Below are 15,879 nucleotides of genomic sequence, written 5' to 3' on the forward strand. Positions count from 1 at the left end.
GGGGGCTGGGAAGAGACCACTATCACTGTGCAGGAGATACAGAGCTCAGTGGCTGAGACTGGGGTGAGTGTGCACCAGTCACCTATATCAGGAGCTCTGCATACACCTGGCCTGTATGGGAGGGGGGCTAGGAAGAGACCACTATCACTGTGCAGGAGATACAGAGCTCAGTGGCTGAGACTGGGGTGAGGGTGCACCAGTCACCTATATCAGGAGCTCTGCATACACCTGGCCTGTATGGGAGGGGGCTAGGAAGAGACCACTATCACTGTGCAGGAGATGCAGAGCTTTTGATCCTCCGTCAGCCAATGCATCCATTGAGACCTTCATGCGTTTAGTTAGAAGGTACACTATTCCAATTGTACGTAGGGCCAGGATTCTTTATCGAAACATGTCCAATATGAGAAACAAGCGATATGGTCACTTAGTGATAATTATACTATAGTAGTCTGCCCCGCAGACAAAGGCGTGGGTGTGGTTGTATTAAATAAGTTGGACTATGTGAATGAAGTAATGAGACAGCTATCAGATGAAAGCTGTTATATGAAACTTAGATTTGACCCTACGGAGAGGTTTAAAAAAGAGATTGATTCAGTGATCAATATGGGATTGTCCAATGGTTGGCTTGACGAGAGTACAGTACAGTTTCTTATACTGGATTATCCTAAAATCCCTCTTTTGTATATACTGCCTAAGATCCACAAACGGCTGGTCCAGCCCCCAGGGAGACCAATTATCTCCTCTAGGGGTTCGTGGACTTTTTTTTGCAGCCTGTAGTCCAGCTTACACCTTACTATATTAAGGATACTTCAGATTTTTTTAAAAAAATTGATTTCCTTTGGTCCTCCTCCTGAAGGATGTATACTGGTGACATTTGGTGTCACCAGTTTATACACTAACATTATGCATGAGGAGGGTATACAATCCGTGAGAAGGGCGATTGACACCAGTCCACAGTATGTTGGACCACCTATTGAATATTTGTTACTTTTGATTGATATCATTTTGCACAAAAATTATTTTTTGTTTGACAATTCTTTTTATTTACAGCTGGTTGGCACTGTGATGGGGTCTAATATGGCCCCATCGTATGCCAACCTTTTTATGTATGATTTTGAAAAGGCACATATCATGGCGGATCCACAATTTTCTTGTTTCGTTGTTTTTTACGTTCAGTTCATTGATGATCTATTCATGCTGTGGACTGGTGGTGAATCGGCCCTTCTGAGATTTGTAAACAAGCTTAATAGCCTACCGGATTCTATTAGATTCACGTGTAAACACAATGTCAAGGCCATTGGATTTTTAGATGTTCTTGTTGTATTATAGATAACTCTTTCACCACAGAGATTTTTAGGAAGCCCACTGACAAGAACACAATACTCTTATCTTCAAGTTTCCACCCTAGGCCACTCAAGAAAGGACTTCAATTTTCACAACTAGTACGGGTAATGCGGATTATGTCCGAAGCTGATAAAAGTACTGGGGGCTCTAGAAAAAATGGGGCAGAATTTTGTTGATCGTGGCTATGACCCAGATGAAGTTCATGAGGCAATCGAACGTTGCATGCAGTTGGATCGTGACACTCTTTTGACAGCTGAAAAAAGTCTTAAGAATGACAATCGATTGGTGTTTTCTAGCACCTTTCTATCACGTCAGGGGCGATTAAAAAGGCAGTACTGAAACATTGGCACAGATTGACCCCGTGATGAGCAAATTTTGTGAGCGTACCCCGCTATTCTGTTTCAAACGGAGCTGCAATATTAAAAACATAATTGTGCATTCTGAGATTAGCCCGAGAGAGAACTCTAATATGGGCTGGCTTAGTCTACAGAAGGGTGCTTACAAATGTGGAAATTGTGTCAATTGCAGATATATGCAAGTGGGAAAAACTTTCACGCATCCCACAGAAGGAATGTCTTATCAATTACGACACAGGATGACATGTGAAACCAAGTTTGACACATACGTTATTCAATGTCCATGTCACAAGTTATATGTTGGCAAAACTATACGTATGGTGAAGTAACGGATAGCGATGCATCACTCGTCAATTAAGAAAGCTGCAACGGTATTAGAGGCCAGCACTCCGCCGGTTGCAAGACATTTTGTGCTTTTTGGCCATGCCATTAAGGACTTTAGGTTCATGCCCCTGGATCATGTACCCCCACTACGTGGTGGTGGAGGTGGCGATAGAAGCAAAATATTGCTTAAACAGGAATGCCGATGGATTTACCAACTTGATTGTATGGCACCAGTGGGACTAAATGAAGAGATATCTTTTACGTCTTATTTGTAATATATGGAGTCGTTTTTGAACATACGTGATAATGGTTGGTGACACTGTTTGCACATTGATGTTTTATATGTATTATGTATTATATTGTACATGTTTTTTCTTTCTTTTTTTTTCTCTTTGATAACTCCTTAATAATGTATTTATGTACAACCAGGGCATAGGGTTGTTTTGGAATCCTAGCTATTTTGTTGGGCTCATGATAACCCTGTGTGATGACTGTAGTGCACAGCGATATATGTGACAGCCTATTCATTGTTCTAAGTTAGCTGTCGCTGTTGTTGCACTCTCTTCCTGTTTGGATGGTCGCATAGTGACGGTGGGCGTCTCCCTGACCGTCCGGCTCGTTGTGCGGCCGCGGTGTAATGTGACCGCTGGTGACGGAGGATCGGATTGCCGATCCATGTTACTGATGGGAGACAGTGTTCCTCGCGGCTGCACGCTGGTTTGGATGGCGGGCTAGATGTGATTGACCACACAGGTGAGCGTTGTTCTTTTACTAATAGGGATATGTATTGATATGCTGCACTGTGCACTTTATTACTGATATCCCCTGATGAGGGTTGGGATTAGGCACGGGGAGATGGATCCTTGTCATGCTGACACTCGTGATCTTTGTAATGTATGATATGCTGAAGATGTTATATAAACTGCCAACATCAATGTCGCTATGAAACTTATCATTGGATTAAATTTTGTCGGTGTTACACAGTAATTTGAGTGCTGGCCTCGTCCCTGTTTGAGCCCCTGGTGGATCTCTTTACTAGTGGACGGTCTCATATATATATACATATATATATATATACACACACACAGTCAGGTGTATAAATATTGGGACATTGACAGAATTTTAATATTTTGGCCTCTATTCACCACCACAATGGCTTTGAAATGAAACAAACAAGATGTGATTTACCTGCAGACTTTCAGATTTAATTTGAGGGTAATTACATCCAAATCAGGTGATCGGTGTAGGAATTACAACGGCTTCTATATGTGCCTCCCACTTTTTAAGGGGCCAAAAGTAATGGGACTATCAACTCAAAAGCTACTTCATGGACCGGTGTGGGCTATTCCCTCGTTATTTCATTATCAATTAAGCAGGTAAAAGGTCTGGAGCTGATTCTAGGTGAGACATTTGCATTTGGAATCAGTTGCTGTCGACTCTCAATATGAGATCCAAAGAGCTGTCACTATCAGTGAAGCCATCATTAGGCTAAGAAATCATAACAAACCCATCAGAGAGATAGCAAAAACATTAGGTGTGGCCAAATCATCTGTTTGGAACATTCTTAAAAAGAAAGAACGCACCGGAGAGCTCAGCAAACACCAAAAGACCCGGAAGACCACGGAAAACAACTGTGGTGGATGACAGAAGAATTATTTCCCTGGTGAAGAAAAACCCCTTCACAACAGTTGGCCAAATCAAGAACACTCTCCAGGAGGTAGGTGTATATGTGTCAAAGTCAACAATCAAGAGAAGACTTCACAAGAGTGAATATAGAGGGTTCACCACAAGATGCAAACCATTGGTGAGCCACAAAAACAGGAAGAACAGATTAGAGTTTGCCAAACAACATCTAAAAAAGCCATTACAGTTCTGGAACAACATCCTATGGACAGATGAGACAAAGATCAACTTGCACCAGAGTGATGGTACAAGTGTTTTTTTGCCAGGTGTGAAAAATAGATAAGCAGGTGGGTCTTTTCACACGGCAAGGTTGCCGTGTTAAGATGGCCATACACAGCACGATATACATGCCGATCCGACGGATTGGCACGATATAGGTGCTATAGTGCCGTGTATGCGCACGATATCGTACCTGATATCGTGCTGTGCGCTCCCGCGGGGTCGTACATCGCATCCCCAGGTCTTCCTGCAAAACCATCTGACCTGGGATGCGATGTACGATCCCATTGAAATGGTGAAGTGGGGAGACGGCATATCGTGCGGTCTGCGGGGACTGCACGAATGCCGGCAGTGACAGCACAATCCGTCTGCTGACGGATCGGCAGTCGCACTACACGGTGCATCGCACCGTGTATGGCCAGCATTACAGCCGGGAATATCCACTGGAAGGACGGCTGCCGTGCCTGCACGTCAGTGGTGTATAGGAAACAATGTTTCCTGTCACACACGCTGTCTTGTGCCGGCCGGGCTGCTACTACACATGCCCAATAAATAAAAAACACACAGTCTTGTGCCGGCCGGGCTGCTGCTACGCATGCCCAATAAATAAAAAACACACACTGTCTTGTGCCGGCCGGGCTGCTGCTACGCATGCCCAATAAATAAAAAACACACATTGTCTTGTGCCGGCCGGGCTGCTACTACACATGCCCAATAAATAAAAAACACACACTGTCTTGTGCCGGCCGGGCTGCTGCTACACATGCCCAATAAATAAAAAAACACACATTGTCTTGTGTACTGGCCGGGCTGCTGCTACGCATGCACAATAAATAAAAAACACACACTGTCTTGTGCCGGCCGGGCTGCTACTACGCATGCCCAATAAATAAAAAAACACACACTGTCTTGTGCCAGCCGGGCTGCTGCTACGCATGCCCAATAAATAAAAAAACACACATTGTCTTGTGCCGGCCGGGCTGCTACTACACATGCCCAATAAATAAAAAACACACACTGTCTTGTGCCGGCCGGGCTGCTGCTACACATGCCCAATAAATAAAAAACACACATTGTCTTGTGCCGGCCGGGCTGCTACTACACATGCCCAATAAATAAAAAACACACTGTCTTGTGCCGGCCGGGCTGCTACTACACATGCCCAATAAATAAAAAACACACTGTCTTGTGCCGGCCGGGCTGCTACTACGCATGCCCAATAAATAAAAAACACACTGTCTTGTGCCGGCCGGGCTGCTACTACGCATGCCCAATAAATAAAAAACACACACTGTCTTGTGCCGGCCGGGCTGCTGCTGCGCATGCCCAATAAATAAAAAACACACACTGTCTTGTGCCGGCCGGGCTGCTGCTACGCATGCCCAATAAATAAAAAACACACACTGTCTTGTGCCGGCCGGGCTGCTGCTACGCATGCCCAATAAATAAAAAACACACATTGTCTTGTGCCGGCCGGGCTGCTACTACACATGCCCAATAAATAAAAAAACACACACTGTCTTGTGCCGGCCGGGCTGCTACTACACATGCCCAATAAATAAAAAACACACACTGTTTTGTGCCGGCCGGGCTGCTGCTACGCATGCCCAATAAATAAAAGAACACACACTGTCTTGTGCCGGCCGGGCTGCTGCTACGCATGCCCAATAAATAAAAAACACACATTGTCTTGTGCCGGCCAGGCTGCTGATACGCATGCCCAATAAATAAAAAAACACACACTGTCTTGTGCCGGCCGGGCTGCTGCTACGCATGCCCAATAAATAAAAAACACACACTGTTTTGTGCCGGCCGGGCTGCTGCTACGCATGCCCAATAAATAAAAGAACACACACTGTCTTGTGCCGGCCGGCCGGGCTGCTGCTACGCATGCCCAATAAATAAAAAAACACACATTGTCTTGTGCCGGCCGGGCTGCAGCTACGCATGCCCAATAAATAAAAAACACACACTGTTTTGTGCCGGCCGGGCTGCTGCTACGCATGCCCAATAAATAAAAGAACACACACTGTCTTGTGCCGGCCGGGCTGCTGCTACGCATGCCCAATAAATAAAAAAACACACATTGTCTTGTGCCGGCCGGGCTGCTACTACACATGCCCAATAAATAAAAAAACACACATTGTCTTGTGCCGGCCGGGCTGCAGCTATGCATGCCCAATAAATAAAAAACACACATTGTCTTGTGCCGGCCAGGCTGCTGATACGCATGCCCAATAAATAAAAGAACACACACTGTCTTGTGCCGGCCGGGCTGCTGCTACGCATGCCCAATAAATAAAAAAACACACACTGTCATGTGCCGGCAGGGCTGCTGCTACGAATATCTGCATATTCTCTGTGTGTCCATCTGTCAGCTCAAGCGCAGTAGTCTCGGTAGCCCTGAAGTAATAATACTACAGCTGATCTGCATATTCTCTGTGTGTCCATCTGGCAGCCCAAGCGCAGATACCTCAGTAACCCTGGAGTAATAATACTACAGCTGATCTGCATATTCTCTGTGTCCATCTGTCAGCCCAAGCGCAGATACCTCAGTAACCCTGGAGTAATAATACTACAGCTGATCTGCATATTCTCTGTGTCCATCTGTCAGCCCAAGCGCAGATATCTCAGTAGCCCTGAAGTAATAACACTACAGCTGATCTGCATATTCTCTGTGTCTCCATCTGTCAGCTCAAGCGCAGTAGTCTCAGTAGCCCTGAAGTAATAACACTACAGCTGATCTGCATATTCTCTGTGTCCATCTGTCAGCCCAACCGCAGATATCTCAGTAGCCCTGAAGTAATAACACTACAGCTGATCTGCATATTCTCTGTGTCTCCATCTGTCAGCTCAAGCGCAGTAGTCTCAGTAGCCCTGAAGTAATAACACTACAGCTGATCTGCATATTCTCTGTGTCCATCTGTCAGCCCAAGCGCAGTAGTCTCACTAGCCCTGAAGTAATAACACTACAGCTGATCTGCATATTCTCTGTGTCCATCTGTCAGCCCAAGCGCAGATATCTCAGTAACCGTGGAGTAATAATACTACAGCTGATCTGCATATTCTGTGTGTCCATCTGTCAGCCCAAGCGCAGATATCTCAGTAACCCTGGAGTAATAATACTACAGCTGATCTGCATATTCTCTGTGTGTCCATCTGTCAGCCCAAGCGCAGATACCTCAGTAACCCTGGAGTAATAATACTACAGCTGATCTGCATATTCTCTGTGTGTCCATCTTTCAGCCCAAGCGCAGATATCTCAGTAACCCTGGAGTAATAATACTACAGCTGATCTGCATATTCTCTGTGTGTCCATCTGTCAGCCCAAGTGCAGATACCTCAGTAACCCTGGAGTAATAACACTACAGCTGATCTGCATATTCTCTGTGTGTACATCTGTCAGCCCAAGCACAGATATCTCAGTAACCCTGGAGTAATAATACTACAGCTGATCTTCTTAAGGTGCGTACACACTGGGCGATTAAAGTGGACGACTGAACGATAACGATATCGTTATCGTTCAGTCGTCCACTTTATCGTCCATGTTTAACACAAAAAAGATGAACGATGACGACGACGCGCGTTCCCGCGGGTCGTTCGTCATCCTCGTTCATCGGGCTGACATGCAGGCCAACCTGACGACCTCGTCAGGTTGCTGCATGTCAGGGAATGGGTGAGAGAGCCCGGCGCTGAACGATATCGCTAATGATATCGTTCAGCGGCTGTGCTCAATGTCATGAACGACATTGAGCACAGCCTGCCGGGGACACACTAGACGATATCGCTCAGGGAGCATATCGTCTAGTGTGTATGCACCTTTATTCTCTGTGTATCCATCTGTCAGCCCAAGTGCAGATGCCTCAGTAACCCTGGAGTAATAATATTACAGCTGATCTGCATATTCTCTGTGTGTCCATCTGTCAGCCCAAGCACAGATATCTCAGTAACCCTGGAGTAATAATACTACAGCTGATCTGCATATTCTCTGTGTGTCCATCTGTCAGCCCAAGCACAGATATCTCAGTAACCCTGGAGTAATAATACTACAGCTGATCTGCATATTCTCTGTGTGTCCATCTGTCAGCCCAAGCGCAGATATCTCAGTAACCCTGGAGTAATAATACTACAGCTGATCTGCATATTCTCTGTGTGTACATCTGTCAGCCCAAGCGCAGATATCTCAGTAACCCTGAAGTAATAACACTACAGCTGATCTGCATATTCTCTGTGTCCATCTGTCAGCCCAAGCACAGATACCTCAGTAACCCTGGAGTAATAATACTACAGCTGATCTGCTTATTCTCTGTGTATCCATCTGTCAGCCCAAGCGCAGATATCTCAGTAACCCTGGAGTAATAATACTACAGCTGATCTGCATATTCTCTGTGTGTCCATCTGTCAGCCCAAGCACAGATGTCTCAGTAACCCTGGAGTAATAATACTACAGCTGATCTGCATATTCTCTGTGTGTACATCTGTCAGCCCAAGCGCAGATACCTCAGTAACCCTGGAGTAATACTACAGCTGATCTGCATATTCTCTGTGTGTCCATCTGTCAGCCCAAGCGCAGATATCTCAGTAACCCTGGAGTAATAATACTACAGCTGATCTGCATATTCTCTGTGTGTCCATCTGTCAGCCCAAGCGCAGATATCTCAGTAACCCTGAAGTAATAATACTACAGCTGATCTGCATATTCTCTGTGTGTCCATCTGTCAGCCCAAGCACAGATATCTCAGTAACCCTGGAGTAATAATACTACAGCTGATCTGCATATTCTCTGTGTGTACATCTGTCAGCCCAAGCGCAGATATCTCAGTAACCCTGAAGTAATAACACTACAGCTGATCTGCATATTCTCTGTGTCCATCTGTCAGCCCAAGCGCAGATACCTCAGTAACCCTGGAGTAATAATACTACAGCTGATCTGCTTATTCTCTGTGTATCCATCTGTCAGCCCAAGCGCAGATATCTCAGTAACCCTGGAGTATTAATACTACAGCTGATCTGAATATTCTCTGTGTGTCCATCTGTCAGCCCAAGCACAGATGTCTCAGTAACCCTGGAGTAATAATACTACAGCTGATCTGCATATTCTCTGTGTGTACATCTGTCAGCCCAAGCGCAGATACCTCAGTAACCCTGGAGTAATACTACAGCTGATCTGCATATTCTCTGTGTGTCCATCTGTCAGCCCAAGCACAGATGTCTCAGTAACCCTGGAGTAATAATACTACAACTGATCTGCATATTCTCTGTGTGTACATCTGTGAGCCCAAGCACAGATACCTCAGTAACCCTGGAGTAATAACACTACAGCTGATCTGCATATTCTCTGTGTATCCATCTGTCAGCCCAAGCGCAGATATCTCAGTAACCGTGGAGTAATAATACTACAGCTGATCTGCATATTCTGTGTGTCCAACTGTCAGCCCAAGCGCAGATATCTCAGTAACCCTGGAGTAATAATACTACAGCTGATCTGCATATTCTGTGTGTCCAACTGTCAGCCCAAGCGCAGATATCTCAGTAACCCTGGAGAAATAATACTACAGCTGATCTGCATATTCTCTGTGTGTCCATCTGTCAGCCCAAGCACAGATATCTCAGTAACCCTGGAGTAATAATACTACAACTAATCTGCATATTCTCTATGTGTACATCTGTGAGCCCAAGCACAGATACCTCAGTAACCCTGGAGTAATAACACTACAGCTGATCTGCACATTCTCTGTGTGTCCATCTGTCAGCCCAAGCGCAGATACCTCAGTAACCCTGGAGTAATAATACTACAGCTGATCTGCATATTCTCTATGTGTACATCTGTCAGCCCAAGCGCAGATATCTCAGTAACCCTGGAGTAATAATACTACAGCTGATCTGCATATTCTCTGTGTCCATCTGTCAGCCCAAGCGCAGATACCTCAGTAACCCTGGAGTAATAACACTACAGCTGATCTGCATATTCTCTGTGGGTCCATCTGTCAGCCCAAGCGCAGATATCTCAGTAACCCTGGAGTAATAATACTACAGCTGATCTGCATATTCTCTGTGTGTACATCTGTCAGCCCAAGCGCAGATATCTCAGTAACCCTGGAGTAATAATACTACAGCTGATCTGCATATTCTGTGTCCATCTGTCAGCCCAAGCGCAGATACCTCAGTAACTCTGGAGTAATAATACTACAGCTGATCTGCATATTCTCTGTGTGTCCATCTGTCAGCCCAAGCACAGATGTCTCAGTAACCCTGGAGTAATAATACTACAACTGATCTGCATATTCTCTGTGTGTACATCTGTCAGCCCAAGCGCAGATACCTCAGTAACCCTGGAGTAATAATACTACAGCTGATCTGCATATTCTCTGTGTGTCCATCTGTCAGCCCAAGCACAGATGTCTCAGTAACCCTGGAGTAATAATACTACAACTGATCTGCATATTCTCTGTGTGTACATCTGTCAGCCCAAGCGCAGATACCTCAGTAACCCTGGAGTAATAATACTACAGCTGATCTGCATATTCTCTGTGTGTCCATCTGTCAGCCCAAGCATAGATACCTCAGTAACCCTGGAGTAATAACACTACAGCTGATCTGCACATTCTCTGTGTGTCCATCTGTCAGCCCAAGCGCAGATACCTCAGTAACCCTGGAGTAATAATACTACAGCTGATCTGCATATTCTCTGTGTCCATCTGTCAGCCCAAGTGCAGATACCTCAGTAACCCTGGAGTAATAATACTACAGCTGATCTGCATATTCTCTGTGTGTCCATCTGTCAGCCCAGGCACAGATATCTCAGTAACCCTGGAGTAATAATACTACAGCTGATCTGCATATTCTCTGTGTATCCATCTGTCAGCCCAAGCGCAGTAGTCTCAGTAACCCTGAAGTAATGACACTACAACTGATCTGCATATTCTCTGTGTGTCCATCTGTCAGCCCAAGCGCAGATATCTCAGTAACCCTGGAGTAATAATACTACAGCTGATCTGCATATTCTGTGTCCATCTGTCAGCCCAAGCGCAGTAGTCTCAGTAGCCCTGAAGTAATAATACTACAGCTGATCTGCATATTCTCTGTGTCCATCTGTCTGCCCAAGCGCAGATACCTCAGTAACCCTGGAGTAATAATACTACAGCTGATCTGCATATTCTGTGTCCATCTGTCAGCCCAAGCGCAGATATCTCAGTAACCCTGGAGTAATAATACTACAGCTGATCTGCATATTCTCTGTGTGTCCATCTGTCAGCTCCAGCGCAGATACCTCAGTAACCCTGGAGTAATAATACTACAGCTGATCTGCATATTCTCTGTGTCCATCTGTCAGCCCAAGCGCAGTAGTCTCAGTAGCCCTGAAGTAATAATACTACAGCTGATCTGCATATTCTGTGTGTCCATCTGTCAGCCCAAGCGCAGATATCTCAGTAACCCTGGAGTAGTAATACTACAGCTGATCTGCATATTTTCTGTGTGTCCATCTGTCAGCCCAAGCGCAGATATCTCAGTAACCCTGGAGTAATAATACTACAGCTGATCTGCATATTCTCTGTGTGTTCATCTGTCAGCCCAAGCGCAGATACCTCAGTAACCCTGGAGTAATAATACTACAGCTGATCTGCATATTCTCTGTGTGTCCATCTGTCAGCCCAAGCGCAGATACCTCAGTAACCCTGGAGTAATAATACTACAGCTGATCTGCATATTCTCTGTGTGTACATCTGTCAGCCCAAGCGCAGATATCTCAGTAACCCTGGAGTAATAATACTACAGCTGATCTGCATATTCTCTGTGTGTACATCTGTCAGCCCAAGCGCAGATACCTCAGTAACCCTGGAGTAATAATACTACAGCTGATCTGCATATTCTCTGTGTCCATCTGTCAGCCCAAGCACAGATATCTCAGTAACCCTGGAGTAATAATACTACAGCTGATCTGCTTATTCTCTGTGTATCCATCTGTCAGCCCAAGCGCAGATATCTCAGTAACCCTGGAGTAATAATACTACAGCTGATCTGCATATTCTGTGTCCATCTGTCAGCCCAAGCGCAGTAGTCTCAGTAGCCCTGAAGTAATAATACTACAGCTGATCTGCATATTCTCTGTGTCCATCTGTCAGCCCAAGTGCAGATACCTCAGTAACCCTGGAGTAATAATACAACTGATCTGCATATTCTCTGTGGGTCCATCTGTCAGCCCAAGCGCAGATATCTCAGTAACCCTGGAGTAATAATACTACAGCTGATCTGCATATTCTCTGTGTGTCCATCTGTCAGCCCAAGCGCAGATATCTCAGTAACCCTGGAGTAATAATACTACAGCTGATCTGCATATTCTCTTTGTGTCCATCTGTCAGCTCAAGCGCAGTAGTCTCAGTAACCCTGGAGTAATAACACTACAACTGATCTGCATATTCTCTGTGTCCATCTGTCAGCCCAAGCGCAGATACCTCAATAACCCTGGAGTAATAATACTACAGCTGATCTTCTTATTCTCTGTGTATCCATCTGTCAGCCCAAGCGCAGATACCTCAGTAACCCTGGAGTAATAATACTACAGCTGATCTGCATATTCTCTGTGTGTCCATCTGTCAGCCCAAGCACAGATATCTCAGTAACCCTGGAGTAATAATACTACAGCTGATCTGCATATTCTCTGTGTGTCCATCTGTCAGCCCAAGCGCAGATACCTCAGTAACCCTGGAATAATAATACTACAGCTGATCTGCATATTCTCTGTGTCCATCTGTCAGCCCAAGCGCAGATACCTCAGTAACCCTGGAGTAATAATACTACAGCTGATCTGCATATTCTCTGTGTGTCCATCTGTCAGCCCAAGCGCAGATACCTCAGTAACCCTGGAGTAATAATACTACAGCTGATCTGCATATTCTCTGTGTGTCCATCTGTCAGCCCAAGCACAGATATCTCAGTAACCCTGGAGTAATAATACTACAGTTGATCTGCATATTCTCTGTGTGTCCATCTGTCAGCCCAAGCGCAGATACCTCAGTAACCCTGGAGTAATAATACTACAGCTGATCTGCATATTCTCTGTGTCCATCTGTCAGCCCAAGCGCAGATACCTCAGTAAGCCTGGAGTAATAATACTACAGCTGATCTGCATATTCTCTGTGTGTCCATCTGTCAGCCCAAGCGCAGATACCTCAGTAACCCTGGAGTAATAATACTACAGCTGATCTGCATATTCTCTGTGTGTCCATCTGTCAGCCCAAGCATAGATACCTCAGTAACCCTGGAGTAATAACACTACAGCTGATCTGCACATTCTCTGTGTGTCCATCTGTCAGCCCAAGCGCAGATACCTCAGTAACCCTGGAGTAATAATACTACAACTGATCTGCATATTCTCTGTGTGTCCATCTGTCAGCCCAAGCACAGATGTCTCAGTAACCCTGGAGTAATAATACTACAACTGATCTGCATATTCTCTGTGTGTCCATCTGTCAGCCCAAGCGCAGATACCTCAGTAACCCTGGAGTAATAATACTACAGCTGAGCTGCATATTCTCTGTGTCCATCTGTCAGCCCAAGCACAGATACCTCAGTAACCCTGGAGTAATAATACTACAGCTGATCTGCATATTCTCTGTGTGTCCATCTGTCAGCCCAAGCGCAGATACCTCAGTAACCCTGGAGTAATAACACTACAGCTGATCTGCATATTCTCTGTGTGTCCATCTGTCAGCCCAAGCGCAGATACCTCAGTAACCCTGGAGTAATAATACTACAACTGATCTGCATATTCTCTGTGTGTCCATCTGTCAGCCCAAGCGCAGATACCTCAGTAACCCTGGAGTAATAACACTACAGCTGATCTGCATATTCTCTGTGTCCATCTGTCAGCCCAAGCACAGATACCTCAGTAACCCTGGAGTAATAATACTACAGCTGATCTGCATATTCTCTGTGTGTCCATCTGTCAGCCCAAGCGCAGATACCTCAGTAACCCTGGAGTAATAATACTACAGCTGATCTGCATATTCTCTGTGTCCATCTGTCAGCCCAAGCGCAGATACCTCAGTAACCCTGGAGTAATAATACTACAGTTGATCTGCATATTCTCTGTGTCCATCTGTCAGCCCAAGCGCAGATATCTCAGTAGCCCTGAAGTAATAACACTACAGCTGATCTGCATATTCTCTGTCTCCATCTGTCAGCTCAAGCGCAGTAGTCTCAGTAGCCCTGAAGTAATAACACTACAGCTGATCTGCATATTCTCTGTGTCCATCTGTCAGCCCAAGCGCAGTAGTCTCACTAGCCCTGAAGTAATAACACTACAGCTGATCTGCATATTCTCTGTGTCCATCTGTCAGCCCAAGCGCAGATATCTCAGTAACCGTGGAGTAATAATACTACAGCTGATCTGCATATTCTGTGTGTCCATCTGTCAGCCCAAGCGCAGATATCTCAGTAACCCTGGAGTAATAATACTACAGCTGATCTGCATATTCTCTGTGTGTCCATCTGTCAGCCCAAGCGCAGATACCTCAGTAACCCTGGAGTAATAATACTACAGCTGATCTGCATATTCTCTGTGTGTCCATCTTTCAGCCCAAGCGCAGATATCTCAGTAACCCTGGAGTAATAATACTACAGCTGATCTGCATATTCTCTGTGTGTCCATCTGTCAGCCCAAGTGCAGATACCTCAGTAACCCTGGAGTAATAACACTACAGCTGATCTGCATATTCTCTGTGTGTACATCTGTCAGCCCAAGCGCAGATATCTCAGTAACCCTGGAGTAATAATACTACAGCTGATCTTCTTATTCTCTGTGTATCCATCTGTCAGCCCAAGTGCAGATGCCTCAGTAACCCTGGAGTAATAATATTACAGCTGATCTGCATATTCTCTGTGTGTACATCTGTCAGCCCAAGCGCAGATATCTCAGTAACCCTGGAGTAATAATACTACAGCTGATCTGCATTATTCTCTGTGTGTCCATCTGTCAGCCCAAGCGCAGATATCTCAGTAACCCTGGAGTAATAATACTACAGCTGATCTGCATATTCTCTGTGTGTCCATCTGTCAGCCCAAGCGCAGATATCTCAGTAACCCTGGAGTAATAATACTACAGCTGATCTGCATATTCTCTGTGTGTCCATCTGTCAGCCCAAGCACAGATATCTCAGTAACCCTGGAGTAATAATACTACAGCTGATCTGCATATTCTCTGTGTGTCCATCTGTCAGCCCAAGCACAGATATCTCAGTAACCCTGGAGTAATAATACTACAGCTGATCTGCATATTCTCTGTGTGTCCATCTGTCAGCCCAAGCGCAGATATCTCAGTAACCCTGGAGTAATAATACTACAGCTGATCTGCATATTCTCTGTGTGTACATCTGTCAGCCCAAGCGCAGATATCTCAGTAACCCTGAAGTAATAACACTACAGCTGATCTGCATATTCTCTGTGTCCATCTGTCAGCCCAAGCACAGATACCTCAGTAACCCTGGAGTAATAATACTACAGCTGATCTGCTTATTCTCTGTGTATCCATCTGTCAGCCCAAGCGCAGATATCTCAGTAACCCTGGAGTAATAATACTACAGCTGATCTGCATATTCTCTGTGTGTCCATCTGTCAGCCCAAGCACAGATGTCTCAGTAACCCTGGAGTAATAATACTACAGCTGATCTGCATATTCTCTGTGTGTACATCTGTCAGCCCAAGCGCAGATACCTCAGTAACCCTGGAGTAATACTACAGCTGATCTGCATATTCTCTGTGTGTCCATCTGTCAGCCCAAGCGCAGATATCTCAGTAACCCTGGAGTAATAATACTACAGCTGATCTGCATATTCTCTGTGTGTCCATCTGTCAGCCCAAGCGCAGATATCTCAGTAACCCTGGAGTAATAATACTACAGCTGATCTGCATATTCTCTGTGTGTCCATCTGTCAGCCCAAGCACAGATATCTCA

Source organism: Taudactylus pleione, unplaced genomic scaffold (assembly GCF_031769625.1).
Source record: "Taudactylus pleione unplaced genomic scaffold, aTauple2 ptg000925l, whole genome shotgun sequence".
Taxonomy (NCBI): domain Eukaryota; kingdom Metazoa; phylum Chordata; class Amphibia; order Anura; family Myobatrachidae; genus Taudactylus; species Taudactylus pleione.